The sequence below is a fragment of the Aphis gossypii genome, chromosome 2 (assembly GCF_020184175.1).
Source record: "Aphis gossypii isolate Hap1 chromosome 2, ASM2018417v2, whole genome shotgun sequence".
NCBI classification, from domain to species: Eukaryota; Metazoa; Arthropoda; class Insecta; order Hemiptera; family Aphididae; genus Aphis; species Aphis gossypii.
In genome coordinates, this window is record NC_065531.1 from 379,439 (window position 1) to 396,495 (window position 17,057).

The 17,057-nt window shown below is 22.3% G+C and overlaps 1 protein-coding gene and 1 long non-coding RNA gene across 4 annotated transcripts in view; both read left to right on the plus strand.

Annotated features, from left to right (window-relative positions):
• LOC114132764 (glycine receptor subunit beta-type 4-like) overlaps positions 1-17,057 on the plus strand; it is a 232,287-nt gene that overhangs the window by 14,289 nt on the left and 200,941 nt on the right. The gene's annotated exons all lie outside the window — the stretch shown is intronic.
• On the plus strand, positions 9,897-16,200 carry LOC126549628 (uncharacterized). Of its 3 annotated transcripts, none has more exons than XR_007603731.1 (3): positions 9,897-10,035; positions 14,328-14,460; positions 16,044-16,200. It is a non-coding gene; the product is annotated as an uncharacterized LOC126549628 (long non-coding RNA). The 3 variants fall into 3 exon arrangements; XR_007603730.1 differs by lacking the exon at positions 14,328-14,460 and adding an exon at positions 15,845-15,977; XR_007603729.1 differs by lacking the exon at positions 16,044-16,200 and adding an exon at positions 14,527-14,668.

Below are 17,057 nucleotides of genomic sequence, written 5' to 3' on the forward strand. Positions count from 1 at the left end.
AATATTACTAGGGTTATATTTTAACTGAAACAAATACACAAAATATTTAACTCCAGTTCTTTATAAACAAAAAATACTATAAAATACTTAACTTTGAGGAGCTATATCTCATCAACAAATTATTCACAAATAAAAATTCTAACATACAAATTCGTAAAAATACAGTTCTATACATTTTTTTAATTTTATATATACGTTGCTAATTAAAATTAAAATCATGACTGTGGTTTCACCCACAAAATTAAAGGTTAATATAAGAGGATAAAAATTTAAAAACTGAGTACAATTTTTAAATTAAAAAAAAAAAAAATAATAAATTAAACATATTAATACTTTTTGAAATAATATGTGTTTTACGTTAAATTGATTACTCTATATTATATACGAGTAAATACCTAGTGTAATATTTCTCTTATGTACCCATCCAAATTATTATAATACATGCAATACGTATTAGTTTAACATATTCGTATATACTCTATAAAATAAGATACAATAAACATTTATAACTAATTGTCAAAAAAAAATAATAAAAAATAAAATAAAATAAAATAATAAAATAATCAATATACTAGTATGATATTATACTTATAGTATCTACATCACATAGAATTTTATAATTCGAATAAATCACTTTGGTTTTTGTTATAACCTACTACTTAAAATGCATGATGAGCATTGACTGGTATACAAAAACAAACTTTTCAACTTAGTTTTGACTAAATAGCATAAATTATGTTTACCAACTGTCAAGGTCATGCATATATTTTTTCTAAATTAAAGTTTATCTATCAGATTTATTTCATTGTTCATACTGCTGCTATATCCTGGAACTTTATTCTTAAAAGTTGATTTTCATATAATATTCTAAACATTGAACCTATTAATTCATAAAAATCCTAAAATCACTTAAAAATAGAAGACATTATTTATTTTCCATACCTGGAAGTGTCAAGTATAGTTGATAAAATTAGTTCTTATATGTATATAGCTAATATATCAGATTATACTCTGATTTCTCACTGAAAATAACAATAGTGATTATTATTAATAAGACGACTGTGCATCATTTTTTTAACTTCTAAATTGACGAAATTACCTATAAAATGGTCCCTAAATATCGCATGCTTGTTACTTTTTTTGATAACTATACAGTTATTTAAATAAGAACACTTGTTACCGTCAATTCATCTACGTCTTAAATAGCTTTTATTAATTAAAAAGTCATGAACATTATTTTGTTTCCATTGAGTGTGAGATTCCTATCACAAAAGTATTAAAACAATATATTTTTATTAACATGAACTTTAAGATGAACTCTATCCCAAGACTTATAATAGTTAAGAGTAATCATGCGGCATCGACGTATGTGACTAATATGACTAAATATGAAAAATTAAATTACCAATCAAGTTTATATAATATAAGGTAAATAAAATTTGACTCAAACATTTTTCTTTTGAGACATCATACTCAAAAGGACCTATTACCTGACCTATTACTTTATTTATTTTTACTATTTATTTCTCATTTGAGTATTTAACAAATAACTTTCGAACTAATTAAGTTATAACAATCAATATCAAAACTAGAAAATATTTGTAATACAATTTTGTGATTTACTGTATTAAAGTATTGGCTAAGTCCAAGATACCGCAATCACCTTGTTGCTGTTATTTAGTTCATTTTAAATAATTTGAGTCGTATTAAATATAGCATTCTCAGTATCTATACATGACCTAAATCCGAATTGATTTTTCGACAGGAGATCATTTTGCATTAGAAACGAAATTAATCTAATGGTCATGAGTTTTTGATTATAATTACTCGCAATGCTCATTAAGTTAATGGTAGAATACAAGATGTTATCGTGACCCCTAACATTTGATATTACTTAGATATACTATGATATTTACAAATTACAAAAAAATTAATTGTAGATTTGTTTTTTTCTTGACAATAAAGGTTTTTTGTCTCGGTACAGTTAGTCGTCGAAATATTTAAAGGTAACGCTTTAAAAATGAGCTTAAACACCTTATAAATTTAATTAAGTGGGAAAATATAAATGGTTAAAGTGTAAAAACGACGAAAAAAAATCACTTCATACTATAAGTGCCTACGCGTTCGTTATTCGTTGGATTTTTTAAAATGAAAAAAAAAAATAATTATGATAATATAAAACGTTAACGCATTAATTTCTAATAAAATACATCAAATTATACCGACTTTTATTTACTATATTACATAAGTATTGCCAACATGGAGATCGCATCATGAATTATATAATAAATAAAACAAAAATCGTTAGTAAACTTTGAAATATTTAAAATGTAGGTACCTATTTACCTACCTAGAAACTTTCCATATTCATGTGCAATGCGTAAGTATTTGATTTGTTGATTGTGTTAGTTCGTTTAAATATGACTCTCATTATTTCGAAAAAATACTTACGTTTTAGAAAATATTATTTTACATAATTTTAAGTTGCAACACAATAACATTTTTAGAAAAAAACTATAATTTTCACTATCATGAATTTTTAAATTTTTTTAACCTATGGCTACCTATTTTATACTGAAACCAAAATATTTAAAAATATCTCAACATTATTTATATTTTGTATAGGTATTTAAAGTCCAAATTCAAATAAAATTATATAATTAAATCGTGGATATTATTTTTCTATAATACAAAAACAATATTCGTTGTAGTTTACATATACATATTCTTACATTTTAGACATACAATTTTCTTGGCAAAAATTAATTCATTTTACTGTATCAGATATTAATTATAAAATAAATTACTTCACCTTAAATCAATATCCAAAAACATAAAAATAATTTTAGTGATATAGGTTTATATTATACCATCTCAGTTCAGAATCGTTTTTTGTGTACAATAATATATCATTGAACATAAATTTAGCAAATCCATTAGTTACCCATTGTACATATATAATTATACAACAAAAAAGTACAAATTCCCACCTTTTTTTAAAATGATTTTATATAAAAATAAAAATAAAAAAACACAATTTATTAGTAAATTATTTTGATTAACTAAGACTACTCACGTGGTTATTTTCATTCAACAAATAAATAATGTAGAAAAAACTTATACATGGAGTTATAGATGCTAAAAATATGTTGAGATTCCAATAACAAAACATATTTCATTTGTTAGCGAAGAATTATCTAGGTCCTTATATTCAAATTATATGGTGATCATACGCTACGTTTACACCTGTATACCTATATATAAAACAAAAAAAAATAATATTTTTATTGACTTATATTCAATTATTATTGAAATCAAATTTAATAGCTTTAACTTAGAAACAACATTTTTTTTTTTTTACTAAAGTATAGTTACGTTTTAACTTTAAAGTGTACCATTTTGTTTACATTTTCGAGATTTTAGACTTATAAATCTTCTATAATCTATGATATTTCTAGAATGAAAATATTTATGTATTTTATTCTTTTAAATAATATAACATTTTTATCTTAAAAGTTAAATTTAATATTAGCGTTTATTTATTCTTGGATTTAGGATAATTATTGAGTTAAAATTACTTTTGATCGGAAAAAAAATGTATCAAAAATATCATCGTATGATCCTAGCTTAACCTTGGATTCATAGATTTTTAATATTATTACATATTAAAATTATATTTATATTAATTTATGATAGCGAATACTTTATTCAATTATATCATCTGCTGTTAATACATGTATATGATCATTTATTCATTTATATCAATATTAGTACACATATTTTTGTTATGATGAATTCAAAAACATATTTTTAAATCTGTATTGCCTTTAAATCTTGCATTAAGACTTTTGTATTGTACATTACGTTTCCCCTACCTGATTCTGACATTTTGTGACAAATAAACGTATTTGTCGATTGTATTTTGTAAATCCTACTTAAATTGTGTCGATCTTTGTTCTGAAAAATGTATCAAACTTTTTTCGTTAAATTCTCGTATTATTTCATTTACAATTTTGCCTTTATAAACATACCTACACACTCGATTCCTTTACTCATATTATTCTCCGTATATCTGAGAGCATTCAGTATAAATTTGTTGCAAAAAAATAAATAAATAATAATAAATAATAAAAATAAAAAATAAAACTCATATATTACTTGTATATCTTATGTTTACTCATAGTTTTTTATTATAATAATTTTAATAACAATTAATAATTCAAAATATAGGTATGTATGAATGGTTAGTATAGCCAAACGATCTCCGTTGAAAAATGTTTTATCATTATTATAATTTTTGAAAGAGTTGATTTGAAAATATATTTTAATCTTTTTAGATTTAATGTAAATCGAGCAATATGATGGTTTTAAAAAAGTAGATTTAAGAAAAAAAAAATTATATATTATAAAAATTATTTTTTGGGTAATTAAAGTAATTCATAGATATCCTGAAGAATATTAACACAACAAATTAAAAAATTAAAATCCTTTTAACATTTAAACTATGGAAAAATTAATTTTTTTCAATAATTAACAACATTATTTTAGATAATTAAAATTTCCAATGATCTATGTGATTTGTTTTAAGAATATTTGGTAATTAATTATGCTATTAACATGTTATTATAAATAAATAAATATATTAACTTTTAAATTTTAAGTATAAATTATGAGAATTAATCTTATGTTTTTCTCATTAAACTAATTGATTAAAACGAAAAATTAAACCATCATTTCCAAATAATTGGTAGACAAATTAAGGGAAATAATGTATTATGCATTCATTTTAATAAAGAAATGCATCTTTTAAAAATAGTAACAATAAAATGTGTATTTACAGTAATATATTTCGTTTAAAGTTCTTGGTAACGCACATTTATGAATGTTAAAAATTAAAATTCTGAAGTCATAAAAATTCTTGACCCTTAACCATTGGAGCGTATCCGTGGACGTAATAAAACCTTAATATATGAAAATTGAAAAAAAAACTTTAATTAATGAATATAAATAAATTAGATTTTTTTTATTCATTTAAATTTTAAACATACAATTATTTTTTTTTGTATGTTAAGTGAATACTTTCTATTCATATAATATTATATAGCTTAATTAAATGTCCATAGTACCTACCTACAAATAAATATAATAATATTTTATTTTTTTGTCGAGTTGTGAAGCTAAATACCCATCATTATAATTACTTACCGCGAAGGATAAGTGAACACAATTTTTAATAAATTGAAAATAAAAAAAACTCACTTTATAAATTATGTCAGTTTAATATATATATATATATATTTTAAATTTACTAAAAAACAATATTACAATTTTCTAATTACATTTTATTGTTGTTCGTCAAAGATGTATCTAAAATACATCTGATAATTAAATTATTATCTAGGAATTTTTAAAAGTTTAGTATTATACTTCATTCAAAATAAAAAATAAAAATATACGTGTATTGCTATATTAATAAATGTATAAAAAGCTTAAAGTAAATTAAACAAAAATATAGTTTAAGTTATAAATCACTGTTTATACACTGTTCAAACATTGAAATATATTTTTTATCTGTTATATATTGACCCTTGGTCATTATAAATAATATAGAAAACTTCTTTACTGTTATTATTTTTTTCGCAATCTTTAGCTTATTTGGATTTCTCTCAAATTTAAATTTGTTGTTTATGGAATAAAATTCTTGTTTTCAAATTATCCTGTAACTTCACATTGTTATTGGGTATTAGCTGGTAATATTGTAATATATCCGTTTTAAATTTTAAATTTATATCTGTTACTAAAATTAATAAATAATAATAGTCTTCGACAACGTATGTAATATATAACAGTATATTTATTACAATAAAAAATAATAATTAAAAATGTATAATTTGTGCACATACGAATTACAATAAATAGGTAATATGTATTTTATGTAGGAATATTTAAACATACTTTTTCAATTAAAATATTGATTAACTTACTCTTTTAATTAAAAATTGTAGAGAATACTTTATAAACTTTGAAATAAAATTAAAATTAAATTATTGACACTCAATCGTTGAATGTTGTTCTTAAAATAATTAAAATGTATGTAAATAATAAGTTAAATAAGGATAAAATTCGAAAAAAAAATCATTGAATTTTGCACATACCAAATGTAAAATAATTTGAAATTAAAATAAGTGCAATACGTGAAACAAATAAAAGTTGTATACTTCATTTTTGGCCTTTGGTACAAATTATTATGTAATTAAGGATTAAACTATTTAATACGTACTGTAAATCACCAAACTAAATAACCTAAGTTTTTGTTTTTATAAATGACCCAATAATTTTGTAAAGTTAATGGTAACCTACAAATTGATGTTTAACTTTGATAAAATTATAAAACTTAGGCTGACCTTCAGTATTATCTTAGTAGTTTTCATATCAAAATCGGGTTTATTAACAAAAAAAAAAAAGTGTAGTAATGATAAATGATACCTAATAACTGATAATTATTACTAACTATTACTACGTAAAATTAGTCGATACTTTACGTAAGAAAATAATTAAATTTTTATCAAAGTTTATTTAAAATTTAAATGTACTTATATTAACAAATGATAGGAATTTAAGTTTTAAAGCAAGAATAAAATAATATGTACATGTATTGTTGATATTTTCAACTAAATTGAATAGCTATTTTGCATAGCCCTCAGGGAAATTAAATTGAATTTGTTAATATTATGAGAAATGATTAGGTTTTGAGACTATTTAATTAATATTCCTCCATTATTCTATGCTGATAAAACTCAGAGAAATATGAAATCAGATTTTTTTCATAAAGGTACTCATTGGTGTTACAAAATAATTTTTCAGTTAGGCATCAGGTTATTGAAAATAAATATTTAAAATTCTATTTTTGGCATTCATCAATCGTTACACGTGAATCGACTAATGAATGTGAATTATAGTTAAATTATTATTTGAACGTAAACATTACACACATCTATCTCTCAAAAAACTATTTTGTTTTAAGTCAGATAACTCAAAATAACATGTCAAAGCAGTATTTGTATGATAGTAATTTATTTTATTATTGGAAAGTATTAACAAATAATTATATATATAATGGTATTATTATTATATATGTCCAGTTTCAGAGAAATAAATCATCAAAAATGTACTAGGATTGATTACCTTAAACGCCTCGTTACCATAATTTGAAAAAATTAACAATGCATAATTGAAATTAATAATAAAAAAAATACTATCAAATTGTACTGATAAAATCATTTAAAATCATAGTTTCATTAAACTCAATTCTGTTTTTAAATCAATTTAATAGTTTATTTTAAGTACCTAACTCCTTCTTATTTTCGATCACATACAAATACAATGTATGCATGATTAATGTCATTAGGTAGGTATATATCATCAAGACAAATTTAATAATTGTTAAATTATATTTTAAGTTGTAACCTGCCTATAAGGCAATTGCTTGAATTTTTTTTAATGTGGCGGAGGAGTGATTGTCTTTCTATTCGTTAAAAAATTTACTTAATACATTTTTAGGTAAATATTAATATTATATATTATAGTAAGTTTTGTATAGTTAAATAGAATACTGACACATAAAATAAGTACTATCCATATTATCTATAATATGTTTAAACTTTATGTGGATCTAAAAAGTATACACATTGTAATGACTAATATAATTTAACAAAACTTTTTGCAGGACAGGATTGTTAGCCCTACGTTTAACTCTTAATTTGGAGAACCAGATTAGCCCCAACCAGTTAAGATCAGGGTAATGTTATTTCAATATCCTATTGGAATATTGGGCAATTAGTATACCACTTTTCCTATGCCTATCCTACAATATTACACTTAATACTTTAATGTGCAAAAGTTAATTAAATAAACTATGAAGTAGTTATAATAATAAGTGTACAATACGACATTTTTTAAATTAATATTTTTCTGAGTAATATTATTCTAATACAATTTATAAAATTACGACACATTTATTACTTCTTAATTGCTTACCCATTAACATTTTATTATACATAATTAAATGAATATAGGTAATATTAATGCTATAACCATAATGATTATTTATAACTCTTATATCATGATATAATTAAAAATATATGTTCAAATTTAATTGATAAACATTAAAAACAAAAAATCTATGTTGATTTTTCTAAACAAAAAAATTATCTTCCATTCAGAATTCATAAACTTAGAAAATTTATTTTTGTTTTTATTTTTATTATAATTATTGTGTTTTTTAAAAAAAAAAATATTCACGAGAACAAGATATAAAATAATATGTTAGAGGGCGTGCTATTACAATTTATTTATTTAATAATATTAGTAATTCGATACATATTGATACTCGACTACTCCATTTGCATCCACTATTGCTTTTAATCCAGTTGAAGTGTATAAAAAATTTAACCTAATGAGATTTCCCTTTTATTTTCCCAATGAATATTAATTAAAATTAATAACAAAACGTATTTTGTAAAGGTGGATAAAAAATATTAACCATTTGACATTTAAAATTTAATGTATTTAAAATTGTTTAATGTAATATGTTCGCTCATCAAAACTTTATTGTAATGTAGCTGACTAGCTTAATAAATTAATAATATAATTATTAATTTATTATAATTTATAAGTATAGGCACTTAGAATTGTTTCTGTGTCACGTCTACAGTTTTAGTGATTTATGTCAATCATCAGTCATCAGTGTAACGCAATAGTATGCAAAGTCCATGGAATATTTATCTCCCAGCAATTTAACAAAAATTATCATAATATTATAAACCAATTATAATGGGTACCCTTGACCAAATGATTTTCACAATTATGTTGATCAAGTCTTTCAAACTTATTTTTTCGTCTGTTCCTAACCGATAACGTAAATAAACATAATATAAAAAAATATATAATATACTCACTACACGAAAATAACCTTTTTGTATTAATGTATAAATGTATGCATGATATTTTCGATATTCTGGTATAATAGTATAGTTCTGAAACTTTATTTTAAATAGATACCGTGATCATAAATTATTCAAGAATTGTTTGTGGACACATGCTAAATATACTCATTTCTTTTTCAGATTTTAAATAAATGTTCATTCACAAACATTTTTAGGAATTTAAATTATCTACTGATATCATTTTTTCGAAGAAATTTTTTTAGGTAATTTTTAAATAATTATCTATCAAAAATAATAACATTTTTGATAAGACGATATAAATTAAACAAATCTATTTATTTTTCATTTGATTCTGACCTCAGAAATAATAATTTTAGAGACAAAGAGTTATTTATTTAAGTATTAAATTAACTTAAAATATTTATGATTTTTTAGTTAATATAGCATGCGCAATATGGTATGTCTATATCAATAATCATTTTTTTTAATATTTAACTACTTATTATTGGTTAAAATTACAATCTTATCCTAATAATCTATTATTTTAGCCATCGACTATTGAAACTAAATAATTTAAAGTGTTGATCACTATAATTTTAATTTTAAAACCTGAACCAAAATACTTATATAGTATTATTTTATAAAATAACTATTAAATTTTGAAGTATCTATTTACTTAATAGTTTTTAAATTTTAAATTTTAAAGTATTTAATGTTGAAATTAAGTATGGTACATATAGTACACTGTTCTATAAATATAAGTTTTAAATGATGATAAATAATTTACAGTATTTAATACCTGCAACGAAGTTTTAAAAAATAATTAGATAAAAAATACATTGGTGAACTAATTGGAACCATAATTTAAAATCTTATTTATTATTCATTAAGTATCTATGGTGTTAAATATGTATCATTAAACCTTTAAATCTGTTTTCTATATATATTTTTTTCTATATGCATTTAAACATAACAATAATAAAAAAATCGTGTTCGTTAATGTTTTGAAATACAATTAGTAGGGTTTTTAACATGAAAAAACATCAGTGTATAATTTTACCTGAATTGTTAAATTTAATTCGGTTTATAGGTAAGTACTATTAACTAGTTCATTACATTTTTTTTATGGATATTATCCGTAAATTAACATAAATTAATTTTTATGCCTGAACTATAATGTTATGTATCTATTAAAGGTAGATATTGCTGAAAGTTAAAAAAAAAAAAATAATAATAACAACAGCTTACACGATTTTTAGTATTTGATTTTGCAAAAAATTATACATATAATATTATGCATGATTTTCAAATACAATTATTTTTTATATCCATATAAACAACAAAACGTCGTAAAATGAATTACAGTTAAACATATTTTTCATATACACTCAAAATAATTAAATATTTATTTAATTTCAAAAAGGCTAAGCAAATAAAAACAATAAACATATTGGACTTTTTCATTGAGAACATTTTTAATCATCTGGTTAAATAAATACCAAATAGGGGAAAATCTACCGAGAGAATTAATTTCAAAAAAATGTCAATCAATATAATATTATTTAGTATCACAATATAATTTTATTTTCATTCAGGTTATTAAATTAAATAATTCAAAAATAGATATTCCATTAAATTTCATAGTATTTAACTAAATTAAAGGGGTTGCAAAGGTCAATTCTTTAATTAATTTGTACTCGAACCATTGGGATTATTCAATCCTCTACTGTTTTTCAAAATATATGCTAGTTATTTAATGCCTGAAAATTGTCCAGTTAGTATACAATAGTCAATAATTGTTTCAAGTTTTAATTTCAAAAATTTACAACTGCTGACATTAATACTACAGGTTGAATAGTAAAATACAAAGTAAAGTATTATCTGATACTTCGTTATTCAGAATTCAATCTGTAAAAATAAATTTAAAGAAAAAACGAATCAGTTTTAAAAAATAATCGTATAATATGTAACATATTTATTCATTTTTTGCTTATAATAGTAGGCATATTTTAATTATTTAAATGATACATCATAGATCATAAGATTATTACTTTAGTTGCACTAGAACTTTTAATCTATAAAAATACATTTGAAACTAAAAACTACCTATGCAATACTTTCTTAATGAAGGAACTTGAGTGATGTTATGAGGTTTAAGTTTACTGAATTCATTAAACTTTTCTGAAGTTATTTATACATTCTTCTAGATTTTCTGGTTAAAATGTATATGTACTGCAGTGACGGATTAGGTTCCTGGTTTAAAATATATTCCTATATCCTTCTAAAAATATATATAAAACATAATATATAAATATAAATGTTTTTAAAAACAGTATAAATTTCAAGTTAGGTTTCAGTTGTATAAATAAGTTATAACTGCATGTTTTCATATTTAATCAATTAGATAGATTTTCTTGTGTTAACAATAAATAGTTATTATATATTTGGTGTAAATAAAATTATATGAAACTTGTATTTTATTAGTACCGGTATATGAAATATTCTTAACATTAATGTATGCAATTTATTCATTGAATTACTCCAATATTTAATGGTTTCTGTTTAATTAAGTCGTATAATACATAAACATGCATTGAATAATAACAATTGCTTAATGTATATATGAATATAAAAATTATATCAACAGCAGCTAAAATCATATTATTATTTATTTTACATTTTTAAACCTCTTGCATATAATTAATTGAACTCTTATTTCTTCAATTTATTATTAATATGTATTTTAAAATTTTAATTTTTATAGTTTAAACACTATTGTCATTATTTGATTACTCACCATTATATAAAAATATTTAATAATAATTGATAAATATAATGAGACTAATAATTGTTTTATAGTTGTATTAAAAATAATTTGTATGTAAATTAATAAATTTAATATTTAGTATATATATATTGGATGTGTTATACAAAAATATGTATAATGTATTATTAAACAAAGTTTATTTTAACGAAAAAATAAAAATAAAAAATAAAATAAAAATGTGAAATTGTGGTCATAATTATAGATTTTTATTGAAATTCATCTCTGTTTTTGGAAGTCAGTTGTATTTAGTTATAAGTCATAATAGTTAAAGTAGAGTTGAAAAACACATTAGTTTTATGAAAAAACGCAGTTAAGAAAAAGGGTTTTATTGCTAAATAAATTGTTATTTATACATTTTATCAAAATATGCTTCGGTTTTATTTTCTTTTCCTGTAATCATTAGTATGATATACTTCTGTATAAAAAAAAATTTATTGAATAATTTACTTAAGTACTGGGTATTAGTAATGCATTATTTGTTCTTGTTTGAATGGTGATTAAAGTAAATGCGCATCGTTGGCAAAGACTGAAATATTTAGGTTAAATTTTTATGTAGAGTATCCCATAGTGAATATTAAATGGAACAGTAGTTGATTTATAGTTTGAAACCATTACCTGTTTGGTCGGGGTTGAGTAAATGGACTCTAATGATTATCACATATAGGAAAAAAACGATATAGATTTGGACATACTTAATTTGTTTTTACTTAAAATAATTCTTTCATTTTACATTTTTTTACTAATACATAACATATATAATATATTATATATATTATAATATAATACAAAATTAAAATCTATAATATTAATTAAAATTTTAAAATCATGTCTGAAAATCGTTCAGTCAGATATACCTATAGTCTTTATTAAGAACAACCATAAAAATGAAAGTCGGTAAGTGGGTACCGCTCTGCTGTACATTAGGGGGTGGGGTGGACCTCGGACTAGGGTAGGTTAAATTTGAATGCAATGATAGGTATCATTGTATAAGAAAAACGATTCTGAACGGAGATGATTTGTCAGTCTAGAATATTTAACGTTGACGGATATAAACAATTTTATGAATTTTGAACTACAAAATAATTTGCAAATATTCATGATTTTGACGAGTTTTTGTCAAAATTTGAACTTCAAATGCTAATAAAAAAAAATTGTGCCTATGTATTCTTATAATTTTTTTATCGCTATAAAAATGACTTATGAAAAACTTTGTATTCATTTTTCAAATATTTTGACTCCGTCAAACATTTTTTATCAACACTTCAAAAAAAAAAAATTCTTAGGAAAATTGAAAATTTCATTTGTCTATAAATAGCTCAAAAAAAGTCAAAATATTTTGAAAATCAAATCACGTAAAGAAAATAACAATCTAAATAACTGGTAAAATTTTTTTTACAGATATTTGAAGAAAATTTTACGGAGAACCTTATACGAAATTTTCAAAACTTAGTTATAAAAGAAAAAAAATTTACGATTTTCCAACCACAAAATGACTTGCAAATTTTCGCAATTTCGACATATTTCGTATAAATTCGAACTTTAAGCACTTATAAAAAAAAATTGTGATTAACGATTTCGAATTTTTTTTTATCATTTTAAGAACAACTTATAAGAAACCTTGTATTAAATTTTCAAGATTTTCTGGTCAGCCAAAAAATTTTTATCGTTATTTAAAAAAAAAATACTTAGAAAAATTGAAAATTTTAATTGTCTATAAATAGTTTAAAAAATGTCAAAATTCTTTGAAAATTTAACTGTGTATGGAAAACGCTAATATAAACATTTAGTGAAAATTTCAAGTATTTACATCGATTAGTTTTTGAGTTATAGCAAAATAAAAAATTCGATTTTGACGAAAACTGGTTTTGCGTAAAAATTCCCGTTTTTCCGTCATTTTTTTTTTTTGTTTTTCTCGATTTTTTTGAAAACTCTTGGAAAATGTTAACTTTTTACCTGTATAATGCACCAAGGATATTCACTTTTACATCGGAAACCACCCCCATAGTTTGAAATTGGAGCATTATTTCAACTAGTTATGCTGTACACAGACACAAAAAAAAAAACACACATCATTGTAAAATCAATACATTCATCACATCGTTCAGAATCTTAAACATACATCATTGTAAAATCAATACATTCACTCCATTCAGAATCTAAAAAATAAAAGTCATCTTTATTTTTTGACTGAAATATACCTATAATCAACAAATCGGATGATTTTCCAAGCATCCTTTAGTTTATAATTGCGTGCATTAAATACGATTACATGATAGTACAAATGTACAATGTTGCCAAATTTAATAACACAATAATATGAATTCTAAGATAATTAATGTCGTATTTACTTCATCTTTATCGTAATTTTGAATTTTTCACTTATACTTATATGTACTCACACGTATGTAATTAAGGTTCCTACTAATATATTATTTTCAGTAATAATATCAATAAAAGATGTACGTGTTATTTTTATTGGAAAAAAAAATTAACTCGTTGTAAAAAATTTTTAATATCGCTTAATTAATAAAATAAATAATAATTTTACCAACCAGATAATTGTACCTACCAGAAAAAATATGTTCAACTACAATATTAATGAAATCGAATAACACAGTTCTATCAACAATTGTAAATAGCGATCACGAACATTCAAATTTCAATGAAAGACTAAGCTACAGACTACAAGTATTAAACATGTTTATAATTATTTTTCATCCACTTATCATCCTTTACTAGTACTTAATTATTTAGTTTTTAAGGAACAATTGCAAGCAAAAAGCTTCTAAATCAATATCTACAAGACTAGTAAGACTCGGAAGAACTGAATAAATAAGTTTCCAACAGAAACTGAAATTAAAAATATTAAGGTCATAAAAAAAGAAATGTATATAGAACGTAGAAAATTGTTTCAGAATTTCCAAAATCTATAATTAATATTTTTTACAATTAAAGTAATAAATTTTAAATGTATAAAAATCAAAATTTTGTTTTTATTCCGGACAATGATGATTTTATCTATTAAACGGCTTGGGAGAATTACCGTCCTGTTTAAACGTTCGAAATAGTATTATGAAATTGATTAACGATTTCGAATTTTTTTTTATCATTTTAAGAACAACTTATAAGAAACCTTGTATTAAATTTTCAAGATTTTCTGGTCAGCCAAAAAATTTTTATCGTTATTTAAAAAAAAAATACTTAGAAAAATTGAAAATTTTAATTGTCTATAAATAGTTTAAAAAATGTCAAAATTCTTTGAAAATTTAACTGTGTATGGAAAACGCTAATATAAACATTTAGTGAAAATTTCAAGTATTTACATCGATTAGTTTTTGAGTTATAGCAAAATAAAAAATTCGATTTTGACGAAAACTGGTTTTGCGTAAAAATTCCCGTTTTTCCGTCATTTTTTTTTTTTGTTTTTCTCGATTTTTTTGAAAACTCTTGGAAAATGTTAACTTTTTACCTGTATAATGCACCAAGGATATTCACTTTTACATCGGAAACCACCCCCATAGTTTGAAATTGGAGCATTATTTCAACTAGTTATGCTGTACACAGACACAAAAAAAAAACACACACATCATTGTAAAATCAATACATTCATCACATCGTTCAGAATCTTAAACATACATCATTGTAAAATCAATACATTCACTCCATTCAGAATCTAAAAAATAAAAGTCATCTTTATTTTTTGACTGAAATATACCTATAATCAACAAATCGGATGATTTTCCAAGCATCCTTTAGTTTATAATTGCGTGCATTAAATACGATTACATGATAGTACAAATGTACAATGTTGCCAAATTTAATAACACAATAATATGAATTCTAAGATAATTAATGTCGTATTTACTTCATCTTTATCGTAATTTTGAATTTTTCACTTATACTTATATGTACTCACACGTATGTAATTAAGGTTCCTACTAATATATTATTTTCAGTAATAATATCAATAAAAGATGTACGTGTTATTTTTATTGGAAAAAAAAATTAACTCGTTGTAAAAAATTTTTAATATCGCTTAATTAATAAAATAAATAATAATTTTACCAACCAGATAATTGTACCTACCAGAAAAAATATGTTCAACTACAATATTAATGAAATCGAATAACACAGTTCTATCAACAATTGTAAATAGCGATCACGAACATTCAAATTTCAATGAAAGACTAAGCTACAGACTACAAGTATTAAACATGTTTATAATTATTTTTCATCCACTTATCATCCTTTACTAGTACTTAATTATTTAGTTTTTAAGGAACAATTGCAAGCAAAAAGCTTCTAAATCAATATCTACAAGACTAGTAAGACTCGGAAGAACTGAATAAATAAGTTTCCAACAGAAACTGAAATTAAAAATATTAAGGTCATAAAAAAAGAAATGTATATAGAACGTAGAAAATTGTTTCAGAATTTCCAAAATCTATAATTAATATTTTTTACAATTAAAGTAATAAATTTTAAATGTATAAAAATCAAAATTTTGTTTTTATTCCGGACAATGATGATTTTATCTATTAAACGGCTTGGGAGAATTACCGTCCTGTTTAAACGTTCGAAATAGTATTATGAAATTGATTAACGATTTCGAATTTTTTTTTATCATTTTAAGAACAACTTATAAGAAACCTTGTATTAAATTTTCAAGATTTTCTGGTCAGCCAAAAAATTTTTATCGTTATTTAAAAAAAAAATTCTTAGAAAATTTAACTGTGTATGGAAAATGCTAATATAAACATTAGGTGAAAATTTCAAGTATTTACATCGATTAGTTTTTGAGTTATAGCAAAATAAAAAATTCGATTTTGACGAAAATTGGTTTTGCGTAAAAAATCCCGTTTTTCCCTCATTTTTTTAGTGTTTTTCCCGATTCATTTAAAAAATATTGAAAATTTTTAACTTTTGACCCCCCAAAGTACCAGTTAGATTCAATTTCCTTTTCAAAGAAGGGCTGAAGTCAAAAATCGAAGCATTTTTACTGCTCCAAATGTTGTCGACAGACACAAGAACAAAAAAAAAAACACACATCATTGTAAAATCAATACATTCATCACTCCGTTCAGAATCTAAAATAAAGAACAAAATTAAATAAATAATAGTTTCATCTTAAATGATAATTTTGGTAACTCATTGTTTTAGATTCTGAAATTTTATGAGTGTTTGAAATTTAAATTTTTACAAAACCACGTTAAATAACGGTTTAGCCTCAAACGATTTTTGATATTTGTTGTTATTCTAATAGTATAAGTCGTAAATACTTAAAA